Source organism: Pyrgilauda ruficollis, unplaced genomic scaffold (genome assembly GCF_017590135.1).
Source record: "Pyrgilauda ruficollis isolate IOZ18807 unplaced genomic scaffold, ASM1759013v1 scaffold1212, whole genome shotgun sequence".
Lineage (NCBI taxonomy): Eukaryota > Metazoa > Chordata > Aves > Passeriformes > Passeridae > Pyrgilauda > Pyrgilauda ruficollis.
In genome coordinates this window covers 1-7459 of record NW_024510456.1, presented here as the reverse complement: position 1 = coordinate 7459, position 7459 = coordinate 1, and the positions used below count along the sequence as shown (strand labels likewise).

The following is a 7459-nucleotide window of genomic DNA, read 5'->3' as shown; positions in this document are numbered from 1 at the left end:
CGACTCCTTCTTCGCTGTCCAGTGGTGTAGAGAACACTTTCTTACATCTTGATTGGATGTCAGGTGCTGCTATAGTAACAAGCCGACCCTCCTAAATCCCCCGACTACTAAGGCTATCCTGTGATAACAATGGAAGGGAGAGGGGAAACATAACTATACATCTACAAAACTTCTCTCAACATATATTTAATATTCACCCCTTAATTGTGAGAATCAACTATCTCATTACTCATCTATAATAGGGGGAAGTTCATAATTAAAGGTTAAATCTTTACACATTTAAAAACATACACCCATCTGTTGTACTTGTCTGTACTGGAGAAAACAATGCAACAGAATGTTTGGAGCAGAAGCAACTGTTCTGGGTTTGGCTTTTTCAGTGAAGTTTTCTCCCATCTGCTACCTGGAAGAAGGACAATGCAGGGGAAGGGCGTTTCTTGGGGCACAAATGGTGCAATTAGGAAACAAAAGATGTAGCTGGGTGTCATGATATTCCATTGAAATAGCCCTGGGGGGGGGGGGGGGGGGGGAGGGTTTGCGGGTGATACACCAAGAAGAAAAGTGAGGGGGCTACCCAAGGCTTGACTGGGGGGTTTGCTTTTTCCTGTATCCGGGTTTGGGGACGAAGGAGCTACTTGCCGGTTCCCCTGCTGCCTGACTGCTCAGAGCTCAGAACCAGCACATGTGGTGCCAAAACATTGGGACCGGCTTCTGCTGGACCCTCTACCCACGACATTTTTGCTGTGGCTACTCCTGTGTGTTGGACTCTGAGATCCTTGTCTGCTGTGGTTTCCTGCACTGCAAGTCTGCTTAAATTGCTTTTTTTGTTTCCCGGCCATTGGTGGGGGAGTGGGTTGGGGTGTCTGGAGCCAGCCTGTGGAGCCAGCCTGTGGAGTGTCCCTGTATGGACCACCTCTCTGTGAGGTAGCCTGGCAATCCTGACCAGCTGCCACCTGTGATCTCCCGTCTCGGCCAAGCCGCCATTAACCACATGGAGAGGTCTCTGAGCTCATGCTGGAGCGCCCCCTGCAGCTGCAGGAAAATCATTGCACCTGCCCTGCCCACTGGGAGCCACCAGCGCCCCTGCCAGTTGTGGTCATAACTACACCAAATAGGAAATTGCTTAAAGGGCAGGAAGAGTCTGTTTATTGGGTTTTCTGTTTCCTTTCCTGTTGTTGTTATTGTTTGTCCATCTTGTTTTATATATATATATATATATACACACACACATTCTAGTAAAGAACTGTTATTCCTTTTCCCATATCTTTGCCTGAGAGCCCTGTAATTTCAAGGTTATAATAATTTGGAGGGAGTGGGTCATATTTTCCATTTCAGGAAGGTTTCTGCCTTCCTTGACAGACACCTATCTTTTAAACCAAGACAGCAACTTATGAAAGCGTGTTGTTTTGTGTGTGTCCTCCAAGTTATTAAAGCCATATAATTCTCTGATGACATTATAGTCAATAAGGTAATTTAAAGGCTGGAAAATTAACTGCAAGATTTTTTAAATCAGATGTTATAGGAGCCTCCTTGAGCCAGGTCTCATAAGCTCTTGGAGGTCTATATCACACCCAAGATAGCTCAGCTACCTTTGGAGGCATAAAATCAGCAGGATGGCTTCTGTTGCAGTGTTGGAAACAAAAAGGTTTATTAAAAGGCAAAATAACAAACAGAGAAAAACTGAGCCAGGTGCAAGAGGTTCTTGCTCTTGGTAAAACACCTCACAAAAGCGATTAGTTTCTTTGTTTACTTATTTTTCTAGTAAATTGCCCAGGTGGGACTTTTTGGCTCCTGTCCAATTAGCTATCCTTAAGTTTGAGGTGAAGTCCCCAAGGTCCTATGAGATGCCTTTTCACCTAATCGAGGAGAGAAACTTCTGGGCCTCTTTCCTTTTTAAGGGGACAAAGGATAGTTTTGTCACTCTGTCAACAGAGGGCACATTCCTACAATCAGATATTGCAGTAGAGGTTAAACCAAAAGTTACATACCTCTGCATTTCCGAGTATACAAACACATTCCACAACAGAACATGATTCGAGGTGACTCAACTTTTTCTTCTTTTCTATTAAGAAATAAAAGTCTCCACAGGGTTGCAACTTCCAGTTACAAATGTAACCTCTGCTGATGACTCTTCTAATTCAGGTTTTATGTCATCAGCTGCATAAAGACAATTAAAATTAACTTTGGTTTACAAAACAGTTAAATTTTGATTGCAAATACAACATGCTAATACAGATGTCACCATTTGTTCCATATATTCAGGGATAGGTTCAGACTTTAAAATGTCAAAAATTACCATTTCCATCTTTGGGAACTAAAGCTTTTTCTGCTGTGTTAGATTTCTGAATATTTTTCAGAAGTCCAGACTGCTTTCTGCAACAGTTTTCAGGGATGTTTTTCTGGACCATCACTGGAGATGTTATGGGATTCTTCAAGGAGAGTGTGGATTCAGTCTCTGATTGCTCAAAGAAAATATATTTCACAGCAAGGAGAAGGGGTAATTCAAGAGAAATTACTTGTCCGATATCCATTCAAGCTGTTCTAAAAAAGACAAATCATTAAGTAAATACACAGTATATACAATTTGGTTACCACAACATTCTGACAGCCCTTTGCTTTAGAAAGGGTAGTAATGATGCCTAAAATTTTTATCTTTGTATATATTTTTCATATATTTGTAACTTTGTAGATTGCTAATGCATGGGTGTAGTTCCTAGTACTTTTCCTACCCTTTCCCCCTACATTTTAGAACAATAGGCTAACCTTCTATGACATTCCTGAAATAATTTTAGTCTTATTTTAAGAAGAGAACCAACTACAAGGATGTTCTGTTCCCCAACCAGAATCTGGAAAGACATAACAAAATGGGGCAAAGAAGCCCCTGGAAAAATTCCAATGGAGCAGTAGCCGGAGGAAAATTACCTAATCAACTGCTCTTCTAATTGGACAATATATGATTGGTATACTAATCAACTAACCTAATAAAATTGTAGAAATCCGTTTCAGGGTGTGCCCATCACCACCTGGACACCTGGAAGCTTACAAATAAAGGTCTGCTTTTTACTTAACTATTTTAACACTGTTGCAAGAGTTTTTTTTTCTCTTTTGATTTGAGGAAACAGTAGTTTGATCATCATTTATACAGTTACTGAAATTGTCATCAAAGGACACTTCTAGCAGGACATTCAAGTATGCTAGGGTAGGGTAGAGAAATAATTCTTTGTATTAAGAATTTTTAGATTTTAATATCTAGTTTCTAAATCTTACTTATAAAGCAGTTCCAGTAAGAGAATTGACTGGAAAATATTCACTATTTAACAGCTACATCAAATTTATTTAACACCTATCTTCCAACAATTAAGTAGAAAATTTAAATTATCATCTTCTACCTATAATGACTACTATAATGCAAGTTGAACTGCTAGGAGAAGGGGAGGAAAACCTATGAGACTTTTCTGATTTTTCAGAAGTAGCATGGAGCCACAGCTGCCATTAATTTCAGTTAAGCTTAAAGCAATAATGACATGGCTTTTGCATTTATATGCGAATAGTCAGAAGCTCTGCATAAATACTCTAGTACAGTTGGAAAATTTATTTTTCAGTGTGTTCTGAGAGGTGTCAGTGCTACTGGGGAAAGATAGGATTATGATGCATACAGGACAGCTGTCCCCTGATCATGTTTTTATTACTTTGAGGAGATTGAACAAACAGCATAATGTTTCAATATTTCTTATGAAATGACATCTCCAGTTCCAAGAAATCCTACAGTGATCAGATCTGCAAGTTTACAAGTGCTATACCCTAGGACCAAAGCTTGGCAGCACTGGAGAACAGTCCCTAATTGAGGAAATAGACTTGTCTTCTGTGAAGTCACTCACCAAGAAAGGTATAACTGCCATAATGAAACATTAGGTTCAATTCTCTTTAGTGCATTCTCATAATTTCCTACAGCACTGTTTTGAGCAGCTGGTTCCACTATCCATTGGCTGTGGGCATGAACAAGACCCAAACCCAGAGACTGTATTAAAAATACAAACCAAATATTAATTTTTCAACTGTAAATAGGTATCTAACCTACTAAGATTAAGGTTTTTTGACTGTTTGTTTCCCATGTGTCATGGGTCTAAAGCTAAAGGATGATTTTCCACACCTCTCATCAACACTATTTTTGGCCTATCATAACACTCATAGCTTTGATCCTGTCCCACCACATTTTTCCTCTTGGCTCAAGTAATAAGTAGAGGAAGCTATGGTAAACTAGACTGGGATGTAGAACACAAGTCTACAGGAAACAAAAGCTTTATTCATTGCACCAGGACATCTTACTGATTGCATAACTACAGGTGTAAAAAGCCACAAACCATAATTATTTTGACCCTCTGTTACAGGATTTGGTTTATTTTCTTCTTCATCCAGAACACAAGCAAAATGGCTAAGTTGCCATAGATAATGCCCTTTGTGACTCTCTCTAGAAAGCTGCAAAAATAACAAAATTTAAAAATAGGTCCTATTTAGTTCATATTAAAAGAACCAATGAGCTTCAATACTGTATTTTTATTTGATCAGGAAGCTACCAACAAGAGTTAACCTACAATTTACCGTTTAGCCTGCTAGACTTCAAATAGTGAAAATCCCTGGACATCCATTAACTTAGAATTTGCTTACTCTGCTTTAGAACAGAACTCATACTACTGAGTGTGACAAGTTACTGTCTATGGGAATAAATCATGCAGACTCCATTTTCTTCATGGTGGAAAAAGCTCTCCTTCTTTATTCACATAACTCTTTTTTATATAATTTTTACAGACCTCGTGTGTGACTCCAGTTGGTTAGTAGCTTTCTTGCCGATTGTTTTATTGGTTAATAACAAGTTGTTATTCTGTATTGATTAGTCACTCAAACCCTCAGTGTGTACATGCAGGAAAGGTTGTTTGTGAGAGATACTTTTCATTTTTCTATCTAATGGTATAGAAACAGTTTAGACAGGTGGCTAGTTGTTTTTTCGCCCAGGAATAGATTGTTATGTTAACGAACTGCTCACACCAGGATTGCTTTCACATGGGAAAAGTGCTAGCTTCCCTTAGAAGAAATGACAAGCTAACAGTGCAGGCCTGATATTATGAGGCCTTTTTCTTATAATTTTTCCACTTTACTGCAAGAACTGTCCATCAGCTGAGCCACCATAACTTTCTCTGTGCATTCCCTCTGTTCACACTGAAAGGAAGACAAACATGCTGGTATATACCTCAGTGAAGAAATGCATAACCTGCAAGAAGCACAGGGTCTGAATACTAAACTTGATGTGTTAAAGTTGGTCTTGCCTCTGATACCAAGGAGACCCAGGCTGGAAAGAAGGTCATAAAGGCAAAGTAGTTGGCAAGAACAGACATACAGCCAAAGCAGCACATAACTTCAAGTTGTTGTACATCTATATAAAGAAAAAAGTTTTAAACATTTGAATATGCATCAGGTTTTCTATATACTTCAAGAAGTGGTGCAGAAGAAAGACGCTATTAAACTGATACTGCAGACTACAGAGGAACCACTAGAGAGGGAACTGTCTAGATTAATGAAAAACAAGTATGTAAAATCCTAGTAATTTTGTATTTGCTTATTCCAAACACAATATGAATTTCTGCCAGACAGAAAATTTTGAAGTCCAAATGTAAATATATATATAAATAATTACAGTTTATTAAGATTTTAAAGGTTCACAATGAAGGCTTGAAACTCCCCTCTTATCTAAGCAAATAACAATTAGCCAACATTATATATTGAAATCCCTTGTGAAAGATGGCCAATTAACTGTTCAGAGAATAAAACCCCACCTATATATACCCCACCTACTATTTCACAAGTCTGGTATCCCAAAAAAGCCAATATGACATGTAACATGTGAAAAACACCAATCACTTGTTTTAAAATTTTAAAAGTTTATTAGTAATAAAACGGTTATAAAAATAGTAATACAAATTAGACCAATAAGAATTTGGACAATCAGAGTTAGGACAATAAAGGACAAAAAAAAAAAAGGCAAAGTATGACAAATGTTCAGATGCTTTCCTAAAAAAAGCATGTCTGTTAACAAAGGATTAACCCTTAAAAGCAATAGCCTGTTGCATATTCATAAATCTCATACATGATGCAAACATTCCTTTCAAACTAGGGATTTTTCTTTTTATTGTCAACTTACCCCCTTGTCCTGGGTTGACTATATGATGCTTTTATCCCCAATCGTCTGTTCTGTTTATGCTGAATAATAAGTTTTGCACCTTTAAGACTTGTTCCAGAGAGTGAAGGGGGGAGAGAAGTGCGCAGTTTGTTTTCAGACACTGCACTCACTCCTCCACATTCCTGCTCCTGGACTGTTGTTGTCTGCAGATGGACAGACAGTGGGACAGAGCTCTCCTTTGTTTTAGTTAGTTTTAGCTAGCTGAGGCAAAGAATTTCCCTGGACTGTGGTGGTTTTTTTTCCCCCTTTTCTTTGGACCTGTTTAAACCTGCTCTGGACTGAACACCCAGAAGAGCACCAGCAGCTCACACCTGTGGCCCACCGGGCCAGGCCTGGGCCGCAGCATTTCCAGTGCCAGAGGTGTATTTTCGGGGTCCCCAGGACGAAGGAAGAATGATTGAATCTGACTCCATGTTCTTAGAAGGCTAATTTATTATATTATGATATTATATTATATGAAAGAATGCTATACTAAAACTACACTAAAGAACTGAGAAAGGATACAGACAGAAGGCTGAAGGATACTAAAGAAAAACCCGTGACTCTCTTCGGAGAGTCCCGACACAGCTGGATGGTGATTGGTCATTAAGTTAAAACAATTCACATGAAACCAATCAAACATGCACCTGTTGGTAAACACTATCCAGACCACATTCCAAAGCAGCAAAACACAGGAGAAGCAAAATGAGATAATTATTGTTTTCATTTTTCTCTGAGGCTTCTCAGCTTCCCAGGAGAAGAAATCATGGCGAAGGGATTTTTCAGAAAATATGACAGTGACAGGAGGGACTGATAAGAGATTGAGTAAGCCAAGCTGCAACTCAGGGAGGGGACTTTTCTGAGTTTGTCATCTCTTTTGGAGCAGCGAGAGGTTTTATTGTTTAATATTGTTTAGATTTTATTGTTTAATAAACAGTTTTTTCCACTTTTCTCCAAGGAGCTGATTTTTCCTGAACTGGTTGGGGGAGGGGCCAATTGAATCTGCTTTTCTAGAGGAACCCCTTTGGGTGTTCTTTCCCAAATTTGCCCTGAACCAGGACAAATACATCTAGTGGTGCCCAATGTGTGGCCTGTGAAAGTAGAAAAAAACCTTTATTGATTGCATGTTGGTTGTGCTTGCTCTGTAGTGGGTTAAAGCAGTCAGTAGCCATGTTGCTTGAATTTGTAATCTCTTGGGGTGGAGGCCTTCATGTGATTCTTGTCTCTAGGCTTTTTTGAGGTTTTAAT

General features: G+C 38.9%; 1 pseudogene; it reads right to left on the bottom strand.

Moving 5' to 3' along the window:
- Nucleotides 1–1988: 1988 nt before the first annotated feature.
- Nucleotides 1989–6645, bottom strand: LOC121365805 (annotated as a pseudogene).
- Between the last annotated feature and the right edge of the window lie 814 nt (nucleotides 6646–7459).